The following is a 26,827-nucleotide window of genomic DNA, read 5'->3' as shown; positions in this document are numbered from 1 at the left end:
TATATAAATATAGTACAAGGTGCGTTGGGCAATGAATTTGTACACCATTTCTTGGGGAAGAGAAAGGCAGACTATATTGAGATGATAGGAGTAGTGTCCACATTAGCCAGATAGAATTTGTTATGGGCTCTTCTTGAAGTCAGTCTCCATGATGGTATGCATCATCATCCTCCAATTTGCAGATGAATCTGACCACTCCTAACCTACCATTTCAATGACAGGGACACAGCTGAAAGCTATGATATAGAAATAGATGCCTTATTGGAATTTGCAGATATGTACTGTCCTCACATAGAATCCAATGGGATGCATGGAATATCAGTCCCTGTGGATACTGAAATATGTGTAGCATTGACCATCCTTGTTTACAGGGATATTCCAGTATTCTTTAGAGGACACAGTGGGTGTTTCACAGGCATCTACCTCATAAATACTGCACCAATTCTTTCATGGCATGCTGCAGCACACGGAGAAGTGCAAGTGATTCCAACAGACGTCAGAGTAGAATATTGCTATGCACGTTCTATGACATAGCCCCTTTCTCTGAGGTTCTAGGAGCCATTGATTGCAGCTACATCCACCTGGGTACAGGTATTTCAACAGAAGCATGTCTACTCCATCAGCTGCCATGTGGTGTGCAGTTCACAGGGTACTATAGGTAGTGAGTTTGTGTGCCATCCAGGCATCTCCCATGATTCTAACATTTGGCACACATCCAACCTCTGCCAATGATTTTTGCATGTTGATTTTCCATAGGGATATCTTGGGAAAGCGATATGTCCTGGAGTCATGGCTCATTACACTGTTATATAACCCAGAGATTATGGCTGAGATGACATGCAGCTCAATGTAACATTGTTGAATATGTCTCTGGATTGTTTAAAGATCTGTTTCCACTGCCTAGATTGCTCTGGTTGTTCACTGCAGTATGCTGTGAAGACCTGCAGCAAAATATTTGCTGATTCTGCAGTGCTACACAAGATGATGGTCTGCAGACAACTAGAGCAGGGGAACTCAAAAAGGGACTCGGGGTATATTTCTACGCTATCCTATAGTGTGCTATCCGGCTACCATCTGCTGCAGACTCCCCCAAACTAGAGGCTCACCGCGTGGTTCCCGAGTCTCCAACTCACTTGGACCCCAGTGCGAATGCACAGACCATCCTTCCTCCAATTATTAGTCCATAAACTCAAAAAGGGACTCAGGGTATATTTCTACGCTATCCTAAAGTGTGCTATCCGGCTACCATCTGCTGCAGACTCCCCCAAACTAGAGGCTCACCGCGTGGTTCCAGAGTCTCCAACTCACTTGGACCCCAGTGCGAATGCACAGACCATCCTTCCTCCAATTATTAGTCCATAAACTCAAAAAGGGACTCAGGGTATATTTCTACGCTATCCTAAAGTGTGCTATCCGGCTACCATCTGCTGCAGGTATTAAAACAGTACCTGAACTAAACATTACTGTTTGACCTACTGATCATTCCAGCATAATCTAATAAGACACTTACACTGTCTTGTAAAGAACATTATAACTAACAAACTGGACTTGTAAGCTGTTACCTTTAGGACCCAGGAAAAACCCTTGTGGTGTAGTCTCGTCATCACCGAGGTTACATTACACCCTAGAGGTTTTTCACTAGTTAATTTACTATGCACAATGAGGTAGTACAGGCCCTTACTCATCGCCTGCTGTAGGGTAGGTAAATTCTAACTATTAACGTGGTCAGCGTTGTTTAACTGCATTTTCTTTTTTACTGTCAGCAGACTTTACCGCACGTTTAACGATAGAGTATACTTGCTGCATTTACTCTGAGCGGTGCATTTAATCAGTGTTAGACTTATGATAGCGTTGTTTGTTGTACCATCCTAGTTAAAATTGTGAGCAGATCTCCTGTGTGAGCTAAGTGAGAGACTACACGCTGCATTATATTCTGTACTGTGTAAGCTACATGTGTGCGAACTTAGCTAGAGTTGATTGCTGTTTCATTTCCTTAAACTGTGACCAGAAATACTGTGGGAACTAACTCAGCGTTTGTATGCTTCAACATAACTTGCACTTTGCATTTAACTAGAACGTGAATTTAGATAGCGTCATTTGGTTTCATATGCTGTAACATTAGTTATACTCTACATTTAACTACTATGAGAATTAAGCTAGCGTTGTTTTTCATTTTTTAAGTTAAACTGTGAGCTGACCTACTGTGGCACTAGGTTTGCGTTCTTTTGCTGAAGCTTATCTTGAACTGTAATACGAACTAGATTAGCGTTCATGTGCGACAACAATTGTAACGCTGGGTTAACGTATATCTCTTGTAACTGTAAATGTGAATAATTGCTATACTCTAGAAAGGTGATATTTATGATCGGAAGATCAGGCTAGTATATGTGCTGCATTCAACATCACATTTAATTAGTGGAAACACCGGCATTGCAAGTCTGAATATTCCCAAATACAAGAAGTTTTATTTGTAGCACATGCTCTCACTGATGGGCCTGATGCTTGGTGGCGTCATTTAGCGTCGCCTCTGACTTCTTTAGTGCATAATTAACAAACTATGCTATTACTTGTATGCCTTTGAATTATAGGAATACTGCATTCTAACTATTTACAGATTTACTCTAAACTCTTGGTTACAGTGTAATATTGCTCTGGATTTTGTTAACACTTTGTATTCCCAATTGAAATGTTATTAACCTCTGCCTGCTTCTAACCAACTTTGCTACTACCTCTCTCCATTATTTCTCTTCTTAGACTCCCCCAAACTAGAGGCTCACCGCGTGGTTCCCGAGTCTCCAACTCACTTGGACCCCAGTGCGAATGCACAGACCATCCTTCCTCCAATTATTAGTCCATAAACTCAAAAAGGGACTCAGGGTATATTTCTACGCTATCCTAAAGTGTGCTATCAGGCTACCATCTGCTGCAGGTATTAAAACAGTACCTGAACTAAACATTACTGTTTGACCTACTGATCATTCCAGCATAATCTAATAAGACACTTACACTGTCTTGTAAAGAACATTATAACTAACAAACTGGACTTGTAAGCTGTTACCTTTAGGACCCAGGAAAAACCCTTGTGGTGTAGTCCTCATGCTGCCACGCCGGGCTTGCTCTGCTCCCCACCCTGCCCCCTATTCCCACCCGCCCCCAATACCTCTAAATTTATCAGGTCATTAAGCCCATCCCACTCATCACCAACCAATCACAACCATCACTTACTCTGACTCCTCTCCCTCCCACTTTCTCTGTTCTGTCTATACTATCAAATCTACTCCCTTAGCCCTCCCACCAATCTTCTCTATCCCTCTTCCATCCACAATTCCCCACCAGCTTTTTTTTTTTTTTTTTTTTATACACCCACTCTACCAAGGCAACTCCCGCTAGCATATTTCACACAGTCTACTTCTCCTCTCACCATGGATAGAAACTCTTTCACCACCCTTCCCATCTTATCATTACTCCTTATTATCTCTTATCTTTTAACAAGTTATGAAACTCTAGCCCTAACAGGAGTTTACCTCCCCAAGGGTCACACCTCTTTATACTCACAAAACCCCTCTAATCTCATCCCTCCCTCCCACTACCCGTTAGCAACCACAATCCCAAAAAAAACCTTCCTACCCTCAGACACCCTAAAACACCTTCTACTAAGGACACTCTCAAATTACTATTCAAACTCCAAAAAATATTAGACTACTTAAAGATATCTATTACGAAGACGGTGATATCCACCCCAACCCAGGCCCTAACTTTGCCCAAGGCTCTAACACCTTGAAAGCTGCTAGAAGCTCAGAGAACTCCCTCCTAATCCTTCACCTGAATTTAAGAAGTATCAATAATAAGGTTCACAACTTACATGCCTTGCTTGCAACCCACTCCCCAGACATCATGTGCCTATCAGAAACGTGGCTCAAACCTACCACTAAGGATGAAGAAATCATCCCACCTGGGTATAACATTCTCAGGGCCGACCGAAATACTAGAAAGGGCGGTACAGCTGTCATGTTTAAGAACTCCTTGAACATTACCATGCACCCGCTACAACCCCCAAAAATTCCTACCCTAGAACTGCTTTCACTAAAGCTATGCCTAAACAACCAAAAAAGTATTAATCTTTTAGTAATTTACTTCCCCCAGGCAAAAATGTTGAATACCTTGAACAAATGCTCAGTTGGTTAGCTGCCACCTATCCCCAAGAAACTATAATACTAGGAGACGTTAATATTGACTGGTCCCTCTACTCCAAAAACTCAAATCCTCTCCCCATTAACTTACATGGTTTCTCCCAAAACATTCTATCTCCCACTAGAATTGGAAATGCTCAACAAAAGGAGAGCACGATTGACTGGATTCTTACTAATAAGACTCCGAACAACTATACTACAGGGACCCTACCAAATGACCTTAGTGACCACCTAATTACCTTTCTCATGAAACACAAATGCCCGACCTCAAACCATCCTCTAACCAGACTAGTTAGGAATAGTAAGAATTTTGTCCCTGATCATTTTCTTGCTGATCTCAAAACATGTAATTGGTCCATCCTTAAAACCCTCCCCTTAGATGAGAGTGTGTCATACTTTAATGACATCTTCCTCAAGATACTTGACTCTCACGCTCCAATGAGGCTTACAAGAACTAAGGAACATATTGCACCTTGGTTAACAAAAGAAACCAAATACAAAATCAAACTCCGTGATCATGCCTGGCATAAATGGAGATCTACCAAAACCCACCTCGACCGCATCAAGTTTCTACAACTTAGAAACTCAACCAAATCAGCTGTTAAGACTGACAAAAAGCAATATTTCTGCCACCTCCAAGACAACCACCAGCATAATCCTAAAAAATTCTGGGCTGGGTTTAATCGCCTCCTTCACCCAGGAAAATCCACCACCCCCATCCCTGAAAAACTTCTGGGTAATGATCCAGGACATATAGCCAACACCTTCAACTTATTTTTCACTGAGACCATCCAGTCCCTCGCCAATCAGCTTACCACTTCTCCCTCGGCCACAACCTTAACTAAAGACCCAACTCAACCCTCCTTTAACCTACAACCCACATCTACCTCCTATATTAGAACCCTATTGAAAAAACTAAAACCAACCACCTTAGCGGCTGACTTACTCCCAGCCAATTACCTGCAATTGGCATCTGACGCCATTGCCTACCCTGTTTCAATACTGATTAACCGGTCCATTTCTGAAGCTTCTATTCCTTCAATCTGGAAAATCTCCTATATTATTCCTCTGCATAAAGGTGGGTCCTCTACTGACACATCTAACTACAGACCAATAGCTATACTATCTCCGCTAGCCAAGATCTTGGAACGCTGCGTTCACAAACAACTTATTTCCCATCTTTCACGTAACAACCTTCTCTCTAACACCCAGCATGGATTTCGCCCCCATCACAGTACAACCTCTGCCCTTCTCTCCTTTGTTGACTCAGTCAACCTAAACCGCAACAATAAACTTATAACCTCTGCGTTATTTCTAGATCTATCAAAAGCTTTCGATATGGTCAATCACAAGCAGTTGATTCACACGCTGGAAAACTTTCAACTTAGCAAACCAACCATAAACTGGTTTTCTGACTACCTCTCTTGTAGGCAACAGGCAGTCCAGTGGCAAAACACTCTATCAGACCTACTTCCAACTAACATTGGCGTTCCCCAAGGATCTATCCTTGGTCCCCTCCTCTTTTCCCTATTTATAAATGGTCTACACTCGATCATTCCCAAAGCCACATGTATTCAATACGCAGACGATTCCACCCTAATCTGCTCGGATACTTCCCTCCCAAAACTACAAATTGCTACCCAAAATTGCTTCTCCATAGTCGAACAGTGGTTCTCAGAACTAAAGCTTTTACTTAACCCAACCAAAACCAAATTACTTCTAATTTTCCCCACATCAATTCCTCCCAAGGAAAAGAACCACCTAGTTCCAACAGCCCAACCTTCCATGTATCTTCTTACAATGGGACCATAATCGAACCTGTCTCCCACACTAAACTATTAGGGGTGACCATTGATAACAAGCTTAAATTTGATACCCATGTTAGTTTGACTATCAAGTCAGTCAACATGAAACTTGGGTCTATGTATAGAATTAAGAACTTCCTAACCCCACACACCAAACTAACTATTGCCAGGACCCATCTTCTCTCCACACTCCTTTATGCATCCCCAGTATTTTCCTTCCTTAACAAGAGAGAACTCAACAAACTATCTATAACCTACAACCATATAGCCAGATTCATTACAGGTATGCCCTATCGCACCCATCACTGCCAAAATCTAAGGGCATTGGAATGGCTAGAGCTGCCCAACATTTTCAAACTAAACCAACTTACTGAGGTTTTCAAAACGATCAACCACCCAGAAAGAATCCCCTCACTAAATAAAATATTCACCCCCTACTCCAACCTTTTATCCCTGCGGTCATCAAACAGCCTACTTGTTCAGACCATTAAATCCCACAACTCGGGAGGTGAAGCACTCTATGCTAATTCCATTGGCAAATCCTGGAATGCCCTCCCAAACAACCTAAGGCATATGACCTCTCCTCACCAATTTAAAAAACACCTCAAAGATTTCCTAAAGTCCCAATGGCTATGCCCCTGCTCTAATCCAGACTAATAGCGATCGCCCTATACCCACCTAATCCTCTACCTATAATGAAGCTAAGCTTGATCTCCTTTTCCTAGTTTGCAACATTTCTATCCAACATGTTTAACCTGTTCAATTGCTTTATTCTTGATTGTAATAACAACCATTTAATCTCCATATGTTTACTGTTAAACTTCCTCTGACTATATCTTGTATGTTATAATAATTTGTGCCTTTCTTATGTCTCTGTTTTAATTCCTCTGATTTGGAGCTTTTCTCCCCGGGCCTCTACTGAAAATGGACATATATCCAGCTAGACTAGCCCGGTCAACAAATGTAAAATAAAATAAAATAAAATAAATAAAGTATCAGAGAGACCACAGCCAGCAAGAGAAGAGATGCTGAGTGAGGAGTCATTAGAGGAACTGGCTAAAGGGAAACACATGAGGATAAGGTGTGTACTACATACTACATTACTGACAAAAAGGCAACATCTGGTCTAAAACTATGGGCCAAAATGAAGAAGCAAAAATTAAAACTGATGCTTGCAAGACTGCACTCAGTATATGCAGTACACTACATTGACTGGCCATACTGTGTATCAGTCATTATCTAACACATTTAACACAGTAGGTTGGGTGGGTGAGGAACAATTGTTATCACATGCATATATGGGATGATGCACAGTGACAGGGATCAGCAATAGTACATAGGTGGAAGTGGGATGGACTAGAGATGTGGAGGTGGAAGTGGGATGGACTAGAGATGTGAAAGAGCTATTGTTTTAGCTGGTTGATTGGGGGAGCAGGATACAATGCACAGGGGGAGGGTGGAGCTTCCTGATGAGGTCAGGTGGCAAGATGTTGTGGGCATTCTGACAAAACTAGTGCCATGGGATACAGCTAAAGCAGATGGCAGACCATTGGGTAGACATGGATGTGACAGGCCTGTGGGTCCAGGTGGTAATGATACAGATTATGAATAGCTTTGAAAATGGGAGCATCCCCTCATAGAATGTTGCTACCAGCAACATCCATTGGCAAGGATCGAGTGGAAATGTATGATCATGTCTACTGACCAGGTGATGTCAAGGACCAGCATGTATACTGCATCTGGCAGGGTGTCCATGTAATGCCATTGAGGAAATGGAACTACATGACCTTGAGGTATCTGCTTTGCAGCACATACTCACAGTGAAGAAAGAGCACTTGTTAGCCCTGTTGCCATGGTCTGTGATGGCACGACTGCTCATTGCTGATGCATGAACTTGTAACGGTGCATCTTTGTGTTGGGCTGCAAGGCAAGTCCTGTTCTTCCATACTCAGTGGAAAGGCAGGGATGAGTTCCACAAGCGGTACAGCTGTGTTAGTGGATGTGATGGTAGGGTGCCCTTCACTGTAACTACTACTGACAGTGGCCCTGTGCTGTCAGGCTGTGCCAGGATTACACTGCTCTTATTGCACGCTCTGATGCTGTATGACATCAGCCATAACCAGTTCCATTGAAGCTGAATCCATGACTGTTTTGCCTGTGAAGGTAGAAAAACAAACACCTACTTGCACAGCTCATATGTGACAATCCCATATACCAGTGTTTCAACAGCATTCCAGGAAACATATTATACACAGAATGAAGACAAGCATAGTATTGTATGCTGCCATACCTGCATTCCAGATTGGGTGGGTGGGGCGCAGTGGTGCAACAGTTAGCATTGTTGCCTCACAGCAAGAGGTTCTTCAGTTTGATTCTCGGCTGGGGCGCCTTCTGTGTGGAGTCTTCATGTCCTCCCTGTATTTGTGTGAGTTTCCTCCTCGTGCACTGGTTTCCTCCCACATTCCAAAGACATGCATCTAAAATGTTTCTCCCTGGGCCTCCGCTGAAAATGGTCTCTGTCCCATTCAGAGTTTCCCAGTAAACAAATGTTAAATAATTAAATAAATGTGCCTCAAGGAGAGATACAGCAATGTTCACCATCAGAAAGCATATGCCAGTGGTACAGCACAAGAACTGATACTGCCTTAGGGTTATACTAACCTGATGTGTCCCTGACAGAGACAAATGATTTTGTGACCAGTTTAACTTCTACATTCAGGCCTCTGTCAGGTATCAGTGTCCTCTCACTGTTGATAGACAGGAACACCAACAGCTCCTCTGTGTCAGTAAGGGTGATCTGTGATGACATACTCCCACCTGTGGCCATCTTCTCCAATCCAGTGGCTTGAGTTTTCATGCAGAATTACAGTATCATACAAGTAACCCTATGATGGATGTGTTGTGCCAGTCTGTTGTTTTTACCAATGACATTGACATCTGTAATGCCGTCTTCGCACACACTCTCACACTCAATCATGGAAGACCTGTCAGCATTGCCAGTGCTTAGAATATACCTTCCATGTGCATGTTGAGCCTGCAGTAACACTTATGTCTCTGCTGGGAAGAAAGTTACCAGCAGTTGTACTGTACCAGTCCATTAGCCATGTATCAGAAGTGTTTGCAATAAGTGGACTGGCTGCCATACTGTGCATTCACATATCATGTCCTCATACCAGTCCAGTCGGGGCAGTTTGGGGATGGAATGTAGTATAACTTGCACCTGTAATCTGTCTATGCAGACCTGTGTCCCCTAAGGTAACATCACCATGTGCCCCACAGAACATGTCCACCACCTGAATTATTTAGGTGCTAGGCCATTTTTACTTCACCCTTTTCTTCATGTCAGCTGAACTCCATCCACATTTGTCTGTCTGTCTGCATGGCCAACCAATGTGGTTACTCCAGTGATCCATGTAATTTAGAATTACATCTGGTAGGCTATTGATTAATGGACCTGTGCCCTATTTGCACAGATTCCCCATTACAACCCCCCTGTGTTATCAGTCCCACTTTCTGCAGGCTGCTAATGAATAACTCCCTCCACAAATAAGGTAAATATACCCATTCTGCATTTCTACTTACTCCAGGACTATGTACCTTTTGTCACAGCTGCCACAGAGCATCTTTTCATTATGTAGAACATTCCCAATACTCTCTGTTGAAAATCTGCTTGCTATACTATATGAAAATTGAAACCACAATGAGCATTTCAACAGCGATAGTAGCTTTTATTATACTTGTACCGGGATTGTACTGCAGTAATTATGTTAATGTATTTCAGTGAAATGTTTCTAAATTGTATATGTGGTACAGCAAATTAACAGCCCTGCAGTAGCTACAGGGTCAATGCCTGCCAGCCTGTTCACATACACATGGTAGGACACAATACATTTTGTGCATACTTCAGCTGGTCCATAACAGAACCATACTGATGGGCTTTTGCAACCTATTCAGCAGCCTACAGAGACCCAATAGCATATCAGTGCTATGATTTGTGGTGCATTGCCATGCCATGATACACTTGTACAGATACCAAGTGTGATGGATGCGGACTGCCCCCTCCTTTTCACATGTGATTTGTGGCCATACTGCTGCACATTGGCATTCTGCTACACCATACTATCATGCTGCCCATTGATGTACATCACATAGCTTCTGCAACATGTATCAGTGCAGCTCAGCTACCATTTCACACCTGGTATTAACCTGGCAAGTGGCCATGGCTTCTGGAGTAACTAAAGTAGGGAGGACAATAATAGTAAAAATGACCAGGTAGTCAATAATAGTAAAACCAGCCAGGTTTATTGAGTTTTTCATACCAGTACCTGAGTTCTGCTTGGTTATCTGTGGTAAAGTAGGAAGGGCTCTCACATGGTGCAGCTAAACAAAGAGCTTCTTCACTTGCTGTATCTGTAACACTGGAAGTGCTTGCTGGCAGACTCATGTCAGGGCTCCCAGTATAAAGTGAATGCATGGCACTGTCTTATCAGGGCAATTAGAGAAGCCATGAGTATCACTCATTCTGCTGAGCAGTGCTGGCATTGGTCCAAAGAGCTGAAGAAGTCCACTCTGACCTCCTCTGCCAATAGGAAGAAGAGGTCAGAGAGAGAGCCTGAGTTCTACAGTATGTATGGCTACCTGATAATTGCTTTAACAACAGGAAAAATTATTGTGCACCAATATGCAATTATAGATATTCATGCATATGCTGTGCTTCTTATTCTGATTTGCATTTTCCAGCCTCTGATGAGATACAGGAAGACAGACTGATGTGCAAGTGGAGGCAAACACTTCTGCCCAGGCACTGGGGTAAGTATGCTGAAATGCTGTCATATCTGTATATTTCTGTCTCACTTGCTTAGCTGCATGGGTCTGCAATGTTGTTAATTAATGCTAATTAATTTCACCATTGCTTATAGATTTGCTCTGCTTTATGTGCCATTTAACTTGTAAATGCAAGTGTAACTTTGCCACTGTCCTTACTGCTCAGTATTCCTGACAGTGACTTCATATTGCAGAACGGACTGACCTTGGGTATAACACTGAAATTAATGGTGTAGGTCTCTGCTGTGATATATTTACAGTTAGCATTACTCAGTACCTTATATCTATGTGACCACCATGAAAGCACTGCACACTGTCTTTGTCAGCCTGACATGCCCTTATGATTTTACTAGTTATCCCCAGCATACCACAAACATGTGAATGCCAGGCTGCTGTGTAATGATATGCTTGGCTTTGTGTTTGCCAGGTTACAGTATTCTGTGCCCCGTGTGTATTCCTGTTGTTATTTTAAGATATTTATGTATGGTCCATTTCTACTCTGTAACATGCATCCTAGCATTTGCCACACTTTGTATGATAACTCTTCATAACTTTCTCAGGGAATGTGCAGTTCATTTGTACACTTGGGTTATTCCTGCCAATCAGTGATGTTCATTACATTCACACTGGTTCACACTCACAGACTGTGCCACTGTCCTGTACAATGGTGACTTCCTATCATACCCTGTCCTACAGTCCACAGAGCTCTGTAATAGGTGTGCTTTAGACCAATATATTGCTTCTGTGCTACCACTGCTCATCTTGACTGCTTTTTACTCCTTCTAGGGCATGAAGTACAAAACAATGATCTTTGTTTTTCTCTTTATTGCTGTCACCTTCTTCATTTTATTATTTTTCGTTTGTTATTTTGTTTCTCTCTGTTTACATTTTTGCAGCATCACCCATAGAGATGGATGAAGGCTGCAGTGGCTTCCAGGCCATGCACCTGCCTTCCTATTACCTGCTGGGTAGCCAGGCTCTCTGCAGAGTGATGAAGATCATCCTGCAAGGGGAACCCTAGGCATGCTATCACCTGCTGGGTCCTCAAGTTCTCTGCAATGTGATGAAGGTCAATCCTATAAGGGGAAAGCTGGAGGGTTCATTGGTGCCTTTCTCTGGTGGGGAGAGTAAGCTCCCCATCAAGGATCAATATAGCCAGTCCCACTGGGCCACTTGGCAGAAGGTGAAAGAACAGGTGAGGGCTATGGTGGACTGGTGGCTGGACACCTGGATTTACACCCTATAGCACATCCTTGGGCAACTTGCAGATTTGCACAGCTGCATCAGCTATACCACTAGACTACCTGTGTCTAGGCCCAGGCATGAAAACAGTTATGGAGGAGACCAATTCTGATTTAATTCACTGTTGTGCAGCTTGGCAGGCAGTCTTTACCAGCACCATATCCCCCATCATGATGTTCACATCCCTTATGTGTCACTCCCTGCCCCAATTTTTTGTCCCTTTCTCCCCACTACTGATTGTCCTTCCTGTATCTGTTTGTATCTCTTCTTTGTCCCAGCCCTCATTTGTACTAGCACCTCTCCCGTCTGTTTTTTTATGTCAGTCAGTCTGCCCCTGATGCCATCCCTATAACCTCTGTCTTACCCACACTATGACCACGGTACCATCCCCCTCTAACCATCTTTCAAAAAATGGATACCTGTCCCACAAAAAATACCCTTCCCTTCCCATGTCACACCATGCTTCTTTTCCACTTGCTCTTCCCCGTCTGACTGTCCTCTCTACCACCAACCAGGGACTTTGTTGTGTAGCCCTTTTCTGGGCCAGTAGCTGTGTCCATGTTGTAAGGAAGTGTTAAGTTAATGCACATGTGTATGTACATTATCATGGTTACACACTACCTACATGCTACTGGGCCTAATTCGTGTGACCTGCCCTAGCACAGGTCACCTCTTTACATCATGTATGCTACTTGCATGAGTGAATTGTCTACTTATGCAGTCCTAGCCCTGGCACGTCTGCTCAAAGTAGCTGTTACTCCACTCTTAATCTCTGTTTGTCTGAACTGCACAACTTTGACAAAGTTATTTTTTGGCTGAATTTCTATTTTTTAGAATCCCACCTTTAGTTCCTTATTGGAGAAGACATGCATTTGGAAGTCAAGCAAAAAAAAAAAATACTGCAGCAAAAAAGATCTGGGTTGATTTGGGGACTTTGGTCTTTGTGCAAAAAAGAGAATAAATAGTTTCTGCCTCCAATGCATTGAAATCATGTAACCACTGCACTTACTCTGTGAAAAGTCATTAAATAAAGTCAAACTAATCTACTTTGTTTTGTTGGTGCTATTAACATAATTTGACTAGCAAACCATAAAGGAAGCCTCCTGGTTCTATTATATTTTGCTCTCAGGCATAGATTGATGTCACCAAATTACTACACTCTGCAGACCCCACCCACAGTTTAGGCAGAATTAGTAACAGCTCGTAAGTAGTTCATTAAGTGCATGGTACCACTTTTATACTACATTACGTCATTTAGCATGATTAGTGAAGTAACCCAGTTATTGCACTCTAGACAGTACCTCCCCATTAAAATATGTTGTGTCTTTAAGCCAGCCAATGATATTTCCTGACGAGTCCGCCTTAGGCAGGGTTCCTCTTAGTTCCATTGTTCTGTATCATTAGAAATTATCACATTTAATAAGACTAGTACACCATAACAAGGGCATCTCCTTGATTCTAATGTGTTTTGCCATTATGTCAGATTACTGACTTCACCTGATTAATATAGTACAAGTAAAATTATCTGTCTATAGTGGTCTCTCAGTACAGTGGATCACCAAATTCACAAGGCTAGTTTGTCAAGCATAGCTCCCCGTTATACTGTGTTGTCTTACAAGACTGGACTTTTTTGTCAACATTTGATTGGTGGCTTATATGTAGCCTGATTTACAGTAGACAGTCGATTATCCAAACTAATTGGGACCTAGGGTAGTTCGGATAATCAAACTGTACAGATAATCAAACATATAAATGAACCAGATAAAATTCCAAAAACGTTTTTGATGAACATTAAACAAGAAAAATAAAACAAATTTATTGTAAGTACAAAATGGTACAATATACTATTGTAGTACAAGCTCACAAAACATGCACAAGCGAATATTTAGAACATTTACATATTCAGACTTGATTTTTCCTACCCAAAAACTTTGGAAGGCTGTGTTCGGATAATTGACTGTTTCAGATAATCAACTGTCTACTGTATTTATTTGTTTGTTTGTTTACAGTGAATGTCCAGCCTGGTGAAATCTATTTTCAGAAGAGACCCAGGGAGAAAAGGAAGAAACAATTAATAAAAATATCATTAATCATAAAAAACATGTTTTCAGTTACTGTATGAGACAAAAAAAGTATGTCTAGATGATTCAAGCAAAATATTGACAGTAAACAAAAAAATCTAGATAACACAAAAAATGTGATAACAAAACTCATGGGGCAAAAACTGTCTGTTATGAAATTCAAAGCAAAATGCCACAAAAATTAAAGTACACAAGTTTAAGAAGAGTTTGAGAGACAAAAATAGATATTAGATTATTAGATGTAAGACTATTTTCATATATACAAGATGCTAAATGTGGTTGTACATACAAATAAATGCAACAAAAGTAGATTATAATATGAAGTGCAACTCATATATTCTTGCAGAAGACGTAAAATACAGAGTAAAATATTTGCTATTCTTGTAAGATAGGATAAGAACACAACCTGCAGTTAGTAGCTAGAATGTATGCAAGTAAAATGTTTTGCTGGGGTTAGAGTGTCCCAGTTATGCCATTAGGTGGAATCACTAAGGTCTTCTGACAAGTACGCTGCAGGCAGGCAGAACCAGGGGTTTCTGCCTTCAGTCTGTCATTAGATTGAATCACTGATATTATGTGCTTAGTACACTGCAAAAGTGGCCCTCAGTTCAATGAGCTGTGCCATTCAACAGGGTCACCAGCATCATGCAACTAATACAGCACTTGCAGGACCCCCTGTTCCTCTGTGTTGTACCATTATACTAGTTTGTTGCCACCTGATTACTGCTTCATTGACGATCTTCCCATCACTATGTCATAACATGAAACAAGACTCCCTGACATTACATGAAAAGTACAAAATAAACATGGTGTCCCTATTTCCCCTGTCCTGTGTCATTAACTAGGATCACTGACTTCATATGTTTGGCTGGCAGTATACAAGACCATTTGAGTTCATCTTCTGTTGTGTCGTTAGGCAGAGCCACTAATATCACATGATTAGTAAATCATAGGTAGAACAGGGGTGTTAACAGAAGCAGAGTGTAACTAACCTTACAGTACTATCACCCTGAAATCATTATAACTGGCACAAGAAATGCAAGCATTCTTGTGCATCTCAGGCCATCCAGAAAGCAATGTATTCCAAAGTAAAAACATATCACATTGCAATTACAAAGTACCTCAGTGCACAAAGGCTGAACACAAGACCCTTAATCCACCATTCAATGCAGATTTGTAGTAAAAGACAGGGGTGTGTGAAGACATATGTGAAACACATACTCACATTGTTCCAGAGGAATTTTGCATCAGTAACATAAGTATTAAGGCGTTCAAAAAAGATTGTGAATAATATTAAAGTAGGTGTATAAAAATCCAGTGTTACAGGAGGAACAGCTGCATTTGAATAATGAAAAAAAAAAAAGGAAAACAGATTGAGAAACAGACCACCACTGCCAGACAAGTAGAGATGATGACCCCCTATTTTTCAGGAACTGAAGATTTCTTGCACTCACAACATGATATGTAGTCTGTCACAGTCTTTCACAGGATCAACGTTTATCTGCTTGCTATGTTTTGAGTCCAGGGTTAATTCTGAGATTCTGTAATTACAAGATAATTCAACAAAAGGTTCCAGTGGAAGTGATTTTATTGTAAAGAAAAGGAACCAACATTCTACACTCACTCTGAGCGTTTCTTCATTCTTAAAGGAGAATCACAACCACAGACTCAAAAAATGTGTTTATTTCATCATGGTTTGTTGTTCCACTCTAGAACTACTTAAATATTTTATATGCAATTTCTGAGTCTGATCACATGGGGTCTAGCATATTGAAGTGATCCTGATTGTTTAGTCTGCCTCTAGGTATCCCACAATGCAGAGTTTGTCTGTAAAAGATTACATCATGCAGGCCTCTTTCTTCCTAAAGCTCCTGTCGCTGCACTGATTTTACATGCATACACTGCTGTCTTTCAAGTCAGTTTTAAGTAACATTTCATGACATTCATTGACTTCTTAAAACACAAACAGTGTAAATGCCAAAGAACAGACTTTCAAAGTGCTTTTTACTGCTGCTTCTTTTTAGAATGGCTAAATTGCAGTCTTTTGTAAAGTCTGAATTGTACTACTTCGACTCATCTCCCATTCCCCATCAAACCTAACTTCCCTAGCTGTCAAAGTCCTAAGGGTAATATGAGCTGTTACCTGCTGTGATTGACAGCTCACAGCAGGAGGCTTGACTCATGTACTGTTTCCTTGTTCTAGCCTTTGCTTTCTGTAGGGGTAGGGGAAGGACCAGGGATCTATGACATCACAACGTGTGGGTTTTTAGGATGGTCATGGTGATGTCAGTTTGGGAAGGGAATTGGCCAGAAAACTACATGTATTCATTGGCCTTGATTACATCAATGAATTGGAGACTACAGAAAGCTTTTCCAGGCCGGGATAAAAGTGTTTTGAAAGTGAAACCACCAGAGTACAGTAAGGTAGTGTTCTAGAGGAGAAAAACAATTGATTTAAAATATTTTAAATACTGTATTGTTGTTTATTCATAGCAGGGACTGCAAATAGGGAGAAAAATGACAAAGAAGTTGATCATTTAATAACAGAATCCCATTGTTGTCCTTTAAGTGTTATTTGGTAACTATTTCACATTGTAATTTATACTTTTGCTCCCAATGTTATTCACACAGAATGGCATTACACAGATGGTTAACCGAAACCTGACTCTGTCAGAGCATCATGAGATCTAATTTCATGAATCAGTTACATTATTTAGCCACTTTGTGTTTTATTGTGATATAACATATACCGAGAAAAGTAAACACCAGTTATCTGTTAGATTATGTATTTTACTTAAATGCTAACTATTTAGGCACTAGATCTGTATCTAATGACAGTGAAGTTCAAAGCAACATACAAAATATGCATAGCCAACTGCAAGCATATACACACAGATACACAGACACACATACATACACACACACACACACACAAACTGGAAAAGAGAGAGATTCATTAATCTGTTTTCATAGGGCACCCCCCTCTCCCCCACCACCACCATTTAAACAGAGTCTGGGTTGCCTACACTTTATTCTTACAAAGATGCTCTTTCAAGAATGGGTCAAGACACTACTAGAAATGGTTGATTTTTCTTTGTGTTCCTGCTTTCTACAAGTTGTGCCACACAACAAAGCCTTAGTTCAGGTAATGTCTGCTGACAAAAATCTCCCTAACAGAACATGTTCTCCTGGAAATGTCTCCTGGAAATCCCAAACTTCTGAATATCTTTTTTTAAGTCTTCTGCTATTTCTCTTCCAGTGTTATCTTCAAGGTTATCATGAATTAAACCACATTACAAATGATATATTGTTTGTGTGGGTTATGTAACTGCTATATAAAAATAACTTTTGCACTATATTTGTTTTTGTTTAAACATACTCATTCCACCTCGAGGTGATACTCAGATAGCTGGATTACTGTCTACATAATTTGGCACTCATTAATGTAATGACCTAAACAGGCTAGAGGGAGTTGTCTCTCAGGAGCCATCCACAGAGATACTGAAAGGGCTTAACTAAGAAAATGAGACATAAAGAAGTCCCGAGTCCATGGTTTTCTGATGTACAACTGCTGAACCAATCCTGCCTCTTTTATTGTACACATTTTATATAACCATCTTTTAGCTGCAAGCAAGCATTCCGAGGCCATGCACCATATTGTACACATTCTATATAACCATCTTTTAGCTGCAAGCAAACATTCCGAGGCCATGCACCAATAAATCGTATGCCCTTTCTTCCTTACAAGGTACAATGCAAAGGCATCATAGAGATGTGCCTGTTTCCTTTTGTGTCTCCTAACAGGGGTGCAGCTAGGATTTTCAAATTTGTACTCACAGTTCTCACAATGCTGCCCCCTCCCCACAACCAAGCTACAACTTCATAAAATTATTTTCTCCTTTTCTCAGTTGGAAACCACTAACTGTCAAACCACCCTCCTGTTGATATGTTGACTCATTTATTCCTTCATATCCAGGGTGTCAGCGTATGGGGGGTGTCCTGGATTTTACACTCAGCTGAGAAGTGAGGTAGATTTTGGGAGTGGTGCCATCATCCTAGATGGCCATTTTTTTCCCTTCATCCTAAGCCCCCCTCTTAAATGCTAATATCAGTGTTAGGCTGGGCAGACAATGTTAAGTAGCCTGAATGTGTGTCCTGTCCCAGGTTCATCAAGTGGCTTTGCCTACTGTTGTCCTTCTGCCCACCCCAGCTTGGAATCTTTTCAATGAGATCTATCCTCCCCTACAGAGACACTTAACAATGTCCCTCCTCCCCAGGACAGGCATGCTCATCCCTCTTGCCAACCCCATCAAGCACATAAATTTCTAAACTCGGGTCACCTTGGCCACAGTCAGGAATTTTGTGACTTCAAGCTGGAGAGACAGCCCCTAAGCCCCTCTCTTAAATGCTAATATCATTGTTAGGCTGAGCAGACAATGTTAAGTAGCCTGAATGTGCGTCGTGTCCCAGGTTCATCAAGTGGCTTTGCCTACTGTTGTCCTTCTGCCCACCCCAGCTTGGAATCTTTTCAATTAGATCTATTCTCCCCTAGAGAGACACTTAACAATGTCCCTCCTCCCCAGGACAGGCATGCTCAGCCCTCTTGCCAACCCCATCAAGCACATAAATTTCTTAAACTCGGGTCACTTTGGCCGCAGTCGGGACTCTTGTGACTTAAAGCTGGAGAGACAGCCCCTAAGCCCCTCTCTTAAATGCTAATATCAGTGTTAGGCTAGGCAGACAATGTTAAGTAGCTTGAATGTGTGTCCTGTCCCAGGTTCATCAAGTGGCTTTGCCTACTGTTGTCCTTCTGCCCACTTCAGCTTGGAATATTTTCAATTAGATCTATCCTCCCCTACAGAGACACTTAACAATGTCCCTCCTCCCCAGGACAGGCATGCTCATCCCTCTTGCCAACCCCATCAAGCACATAAATTTCTTAAACTCGGGTCACCTTGGCCGCAGTCGGGACTTTTGTGACTTAAAGCTGGAGAGACAGATGTGTGTCCCAGAGACTTGCCTCCTATGGAAAAGACTTCCCATCCATGTTATAGCTGATAAGCACACATACATTCCAGCTGCTTGTTTACTTTTGTTTTGTTTTCCAGCTGCTTGTTTTGTTTGTTGGTTACCCATGAACCAGGACTATGTAATGAAACCAAAGTTGTGAACACACTGAACTCACACGAAAAGAGGTGTTATTAAAGGACAGCTCATTTGATTGAGTCATTTGACCATAGATAATGACGTATTTGCCCAGGAAATCACCAGGCTTAGAGTTTTTTTTGAATGCAGAGATTATGATACCTTGTGGCTTATAGGTATAGAGAATGAAGTCATTAGGTTATGTAATAATGTAGCTGGCCCAATTTTAAGGATAGAAGGTAATTCACTGAATGTTTTTTTTTTTAAATACGGATGCAGATACAATAACTTTTACTGTAACTTTTCCCTTATCCATTGCCAATGAAATGTGGGTTATTAGAGACATTATTGCAGACAACTGGAAAATTTTATTGGGTAATCGAGATCTTATTAACATCATAGGGGTGAGACTGAGGTTTACTTATAAGAAAATATCCAATATTAAATCTATGTTAGAAAATACATCTGCGGTCAGGCTTAAAAATGGTTTATCAAATATTTTGGTACGTTTCTTTGTGGGAGGTGCAAACAATGTAGATATATTTCTAACTTAATAAATAAAATAAAATAAACTTTTCTTCTGTGATATTCGACCACTGTAATAGAACTGTTTGGGCTAAAGACAATTATTCTTGCAACAGTGTCAATGTTGTTTATGTTGCATTATGTAACTCCTGTCCCAGTTTTTATATTGGGAAAACCATTAGGTGCCTTAAAAAAAGGATATATAAACACTGTTTGGCAAGTTAAAAAGAAAGATTTATCTAATGCTTTAACCAAGCGTGCAACCGTATGTGTTGATTTTAAAACGTTTTCCTTTTTTATTATGGAAAAGGTGCCTAATGATGATTTTGGTGGAGATTATAAAACTTTGTTGGAATGTGGAGAATCTTATTGGCAAATAGACCTGGTTGTTGATCGCACACCAAGTTTAAACGAAAGCATCAACATTAAGTGTTTTTTACAAATGATATAATTTATATATTTTTATAAATAATCACAATATTTGTTTTTTTATTTGAAGTATTCAGTGATGCAAAAATGTGTTATATGATATTTTTTATTAGTCAAATTTATAGAAATATGTCTTTAATTAGATTAAGTTGATTTTCTAGATTGTTATTGGAGGGATATGTCATGTGATTTTTTTGGCATGCTTTTTAAATAAGATGGAGTGTGGTTGTTACAAATATTTTGTGATGAAGTTCTAGTTAATAAATTGAACAAAAGCACTAAAAAGAAATTGGTGTCTGTTTGCTATGACTTTTCCTAGCATTTCAGTTGGTTACTCATCGTTTAAGTGATACATTTGACTTTCATCTGTTTGTTTCTATTTCCTTCCTGGTTTGTATTTTCTTTAAAAAAAGTTACAATAATTAGAAAATGGTAAATCTGATTTCAGCAACTTTTTTTACTTCAATGCTGGTATGTTTGGGACTTGTTAGTTATCTAATACTTTTATTTAAGTACAGTTGTGTAGCACCACCCCTTTTGCCACTGTCTATCACATTACAGCAGCCTAAAAAAGTCATGCTTCAGTATCTCAGTTTTCAAATGAACCCCTGGCTTCTCAAGGATCAGGTGGTTATAGCACTTGTGGAATGGATATCGCCAGACCAGTAGCAAGGTTCTCTAACAATGGTAATTGGTAAATTTAGAGTGTGTCCAAAGCATACCTCTCAGCTGTATAGATTTCCATACCTACGGCCAGTACAAAGTAGAGAACTTCACTTTTTTGCCTAAATAAAACTCATTCTGTAGCATTTGAGTTGCTTATGCATGCTACTTCATATAACATGAAGTTTCAAATATAAAATAACTGTTTTATTAAACAATTAGAGAAAACTTGGGAAATTTTTTTTTGCTCTAAAATCTCCAGTCATTTACCATTTTTGCCCCCCCCCCCCCAGGGTCACAACTGGCCCAAGAGGAACTGTTCCTCTCAAAGAGTGGTAATAACTCTACAGTGGAGACAATCATGTTTCCCATCTGTGTAGAGGATTCTCGTGCCAGTGTGGAGTGACGAACAGTAAATTCTGTTAAATAAAGGGTTCATTTTGAATACTAACTTAAGGTTAAAAAAAAACAAGTGCGTTACCGTGGGTTTTATGACTGTGAATATCATAAAAAACACAGCTGTGTCAACATGGCGAAGTGTCTGTAAAATACTGAGATTAAAAACTACGTAAAACTTTAATATAAAAGTTTTACTTAATTTTTAATCTCAGTATTTTACAGACACTTACTTCTCCATGGTGACCCAGCTCTGTTTTATATTTGCTGTTTTTTACTTTACTTAACTGGCTTTAACTGTTCATTGGTGTGTTTCCTGGACTACTTGTCTTGATTTTATGACTGTAAGATGCAGATGTGCCAGCAACGTCCTGGTGTAAGCGTGCAACTCAAGAACAACACCTGCAAGCTATTTTCTGTAATATCGTATGTAAGGCTTGAGAGAGAGACAGCAGCACATAAAGCCTTTACAAACCCAACACATGCATGTGAACAGTTCCCTTTCACTTAATGCTCTGAACTTAACCAGTACAATGTACTGTATACATAAGTAAGGGAAGTTTACCAATTTGCATATGATAGACATTGATAAATTATACTGCAAAAACTTAAACAGTCATCTATTTTTGTTTCTAAAAAGGGAGATGTAATGAGGGATGGTCCTCTTTTCTTTAATTATTAGGGCCACTTGTAGATTCCTTTACTTTCTTTACTGCAATGAGAGTACAGAGCAGAACAGATCTATTTATTTACTGCATTAAAAAAAAAAATCTAAGGGCAATTCAAGATTACTGTGCTCTGCTTTTACCCTCTGTGGTCCAAATTCTTCTGATTATGATTGGTAAATCTTGTCAGTCAATACAAAGCCCACCTATATTATTTAAACAAATGTGAACTAAAGAAGATTTGATAAATGGGAACTAGTGTGTTCCCCTTCTTCTCGCTGTGATTGGTTGTAGCTGAGAGATGTGTAACATTTTTCTTCACTGGATAGGGTGATTAACATGATTTCCTGCAACTAGCGCTTACTCTGGTTACAACATAGATTGCTAATTTACTTGGATGTAAATTGCAAATAAAAGGAAGTGCACTGTTTTCGTAAGGTGTGGTTTGTTTTCTATTTTACCTGTTGACTTTTGATGTTTGGTACAGCCAAGTGTTAAATTTGATGATGTTTTGCCTGTGTTATTCTTTATGGGAAAAATCAGTATAGATGTCTTCTGACATGCTATTTTTTCAAGCAGGTGCCTGTCTTGTGGAATGGAACCATTTAGCATATTATACTTGTAGCTAACTGCTGTAGGCAGTTATTTGTTAATAATGGTCAAGGCTGGCTGTGAATAGGTAATTGGTCATTTGTCTATTTTAGAATCTAAAATCAAATGTAGAAGAATGGCAGGTACTCCACAACAATCGAAGCAAACCACTGAGTAAAAAATATATTCTTTATTCCATAAAGTAAGCGCTTTCGCGTCTCCAAGGACGCTTCTTCAGACTTAAAACAATACTAAAGTACTTCAGCTCCATTTAAATATGGTATCACTTCTAGTAAAAAACAATTAAATGCCTAATAGAAAGCACATGATAAAAGCTCTTAAAGTCACGATTCCAATATGTTTTATACTATATGCACATGTATGAAAAACATTTAATAATGAAAGATAAAAGTATATATATATGTGTGTGCATGTGTATGGAATGTGTATAAAACAGGGGGTGGGGAGCAAAACACTTGTATTGAGCTTCTACATACAAGAACTCAGCAATAGTACAAAATATTAAAAAATATGTTAAAAAATATATATTAAAAAATACATGTTAAAAGCCTTAATATATACATCTTGGCTATATCTTATGTATGCTGATTCTCCAGCTCTTAAAAAAGCACACAGTGCATACAAGGAATAATATAATCAAGAAAAACTTCCAGTAAACTAAGACATTCCATTTTTAAATAAAATCAAGAAACATATTATATAATAAGGAAGACAATAAAACATCTATATAAACGTTTCAGATGCTCATAAACAACAATACATATCTCATTTAAACTTAATGTTTCTGAGCTCAATCTAACAAAAATGGTTTCATTAAGACTCTATCATTCAAACCATGTCCCCTATCTGCTTGAAGCCTAACTATCCACTTCCCTTCCTCTTTCTCTGTATAATTACTTAGATTGCCTAGCCTCTCAGTGGAATATATAGATTCTAATACTAACAACTTAAAATTATGAGTTGTTTTTCATACATGTGCATATAGTATAGAACATATTGGAATTGTGACTTTTAGAGCTTTTATCATGTGCTTTCTATTAGGCATTTAATTGGTTTTTACTAGAAGTGATACTATATTTAAATGGAGCTGAAGTACTTTAGTATTGTTTTAAGTCTGAAGAAGCGTCCTTGGAGATGCGAAAGTGCTTACTTTATGGAATAAAGAATATATTTTTTACTCAGTGGTTTGCTTTGATTGTTGTGGAGTACTTGCCATTCTTCTACATTTGATTTTGGACATTTTTGCTTGGAGGTACTTTACCCTTGTGGTGTTTTCTCTCTTTTTTGTGCTATTTTAGAGTCTGTTGCAGGAGTCATTTTGGGGTACTGTATATTTAGATGGAAAAATATGAAGGTGAAGTAAGTGAGGTCATCAGCATACCTCTCAAGTCTCAATCTCTGAGTGAGAAATCTGGACAAAGCCAAAAATAATGGTGGGACAAAGGTGCAAAAATAGGGGGGAATATGGATGGGGACAGATTTGAAATATTGCTCCTGAAAACTCAGATAGTTGCTAGAATAACAGGTTTTGCATTATTATGTAATTTCTGAGGGATTAGAACTCTGAAATACAAATGTCTGCCATTATTTAGTAACTTCAGTCTTCATGTTGGTATCCCACAATCCATTTGAGTGGGTGGGGTTACATGATTATGTATGCAAATTTTATGTTAATCAGCACCCCGATTTTTGGCCACTTGTACCTACTTTTCATGGGCCTTTGTCCAGATTTTTCCAGGTTGAGAGGTATGAGCCCCACTTGTTAGAGCATGTTTTAAATTTATAGTTTTGAACATTTTTCCAGTAAGCAATGAAACAAAACATATGAACCAATAATGGCAAAACTACCCAATTCAGAACATTTCAACTATAAAAGACCACTCAAACTTCTGTCAGTACAATCCACAAATATCAGTCAATATGCACAATCGCTGCAGAAGTAAAAGTCATCTGAATAATTCCACATTAAAGACATCTGTAACTTATGAAGAATTTGCAGCTAGCAAACAACTTTATAATTCAGTATTTCATCTACAAATTCAGTGCCTGCTGCCCTTGAAGAATAAATAAATGTTAAGCTGGTAATATTCCAATAGGGAATGGATGGCAAACTGATAACAGGTTCATAATTACTAGGCATCTTATCCAAAGAAGAACATGCCCAGCACTCCACCCCCCTCAAAGTCCAGCACACTGTCAGCAATCCATGTACATGCTGATGGAGTAGAACCCACAGCCTTCTGCATCACAAGTAAGCATAGTACCTGTTGTGTTATTCAGTTTTATATCACAATAGTGATTCCATTTGCTAAACAAAACAGTTACACATTGTAATCAGACTTAGCATGAGCACCAGTAAACTTCTCTTCCTTTGAAACTCACAATTCTTTGAAACTGCACTTGAAACTCAACTACTGAAAAATGCTTAACCTGTAATTCAAACTCAGTTCCTTGAAAACATACCTGAATGCCAGTTCTTCAAAAAATGCAGCTTGGTAGTTGAGGTAGAGGATTCAGGCTCTTGTTTCTTTTAACTAAGGTGCAAGGTTTGAGCCTGAGCAAATTACTAACCACCTACTATCCCCTAACTAGGGTATTTCACTCACACACACCCCTACCTACCTCTTAGTGCAAAAAATCTGGACCACACCTCTCAACCTCTTAGAGCAAGTAATCTGGACAAAGCCACAATTAAAAGTGAGACAAAGACCCAAAAATAGGGACATCTTTTAAATATTGCTCTTACAAACTTAGAAAGTTGATAGAATAACACGTTTTGCATTAGCATAAATGTTCTGAAGGGTATGAAGTCTGAAACGCAAATGTCTTTGTCATTATTTTCTAACTCCAGCCTTTAATGATTTGCCACTAATTTGCCAGAAAAAAAAACGGACCAAAAATAAGAGACAAAAATCTGGACATTCTGAAAAAATCTATACAGTTGAGAGGTATGACACACACACACACACACACACACACACACACACACACACACACACACACACACACACACACACACACACACACACACCTACCTCTTACTTATCCATTCATGGTCTGCAGTCCAAACATCTTCTCATATTCAAATTTTGCATCTGCTCGCACATTCACACACACACCTCTTACTTTTCCATCTTTGGTCCACAGTCCAAACATCTTCCTGTATTCAAATTCTGCTCGAGAGGAAGATGAAGATGTAAATAGGCTGCACAGATGCAACAGGCATGTGTGAACAGATGCAAAAGGTATTCTTAAAGAAGAACGCCCTTTAAAAAATAAGTAATTTTTTTTTAAATTAAAAAAAAATAAGAAATCCTGGCCAGTGAGCCCTCTCCCAGCCAGCAGGCCCTAGGAGACTGCCTTCATTGGCTAGCGCTGGATCCAGTTCTGGTCCTAGTGCTACCCCCTCTTCTAAAGAAGTTGTACTTAAATCTGTACAGTGCATATGCCTCCCGACATCCTTGTGTCCTAATGTATATGCCATCTCCCTTGCAGGTTAATCAACTGTACAACTGAGCCCTTCCACCTCCTAAGAGTGACCTAAATAGAATGCTCCATCTAAACCCAGCGCCTTGGGATGAGTAAAATCTCATGTTTCCCCTACCCTACCAACTCTTCAGCTATGATTCTCTTACCAGACTCAACCCACTGTTGGTGCATACTAACATCATGCCCTGCATCATTACACTATCAAAACGTTTAAGTATTTCAAGAATCTCTCTATTGTCCAACTGAGAACCACATCAGAAATAAATTAACAAGACCAATGGGCACAATTTGAGGGTTTTGGCTAGACAACGTGGTGGAAATATATAATGAAGCATCATTAATTAGTACAATAAATGTCCTCCTTGCAGCTGAACAACTCTACAACTGACCAAAAAAAAAAAGATTTGTTGAACAGTGTGGACACTGAAGAATCATTCTAATGAATTATAACCTAGAATAATGTGGCTGCAAACTTAAAACTATGTCTGTGTAGGAATAAGTGCCTGGTAAGGAAAAGATAATTATTATGTCTTTAATGCATCTTTGGCAAATCAAACAAACTGCTAAAAAAAATCCAAACCAGAATCATCAAATGAACAAGTAACACATATTGTAAATTAATCAGGGAAAAGTAAAAGCAGAATTGCAGCAAAATATCATTGACATAACTTTGTTTTTAGATTGTTAACATGATACACAAATAAGGAATCACTTCAGGGAAATCTGAAACAAAGCTACATGGTAATTCTTTTTTGATGAGA

The sequence above is a fragment of the Protopterus annectens genome, chromosome 1.part1 (assembly GCF_019279795.1).
Source record: "Protopterus annectens isolate FY-2018-M chromosome 1.part1, PAN1.0, whole genome shotgun sequence".
Taxonomy (NCBI): Eukaryota; Metazoa; Chordata; order Ceratodontiformes; family Protopteridae; genus Protopterus; species Protopterus annectens.
This window is presented reverse-complemented; position numbering follows the sequence as displayed.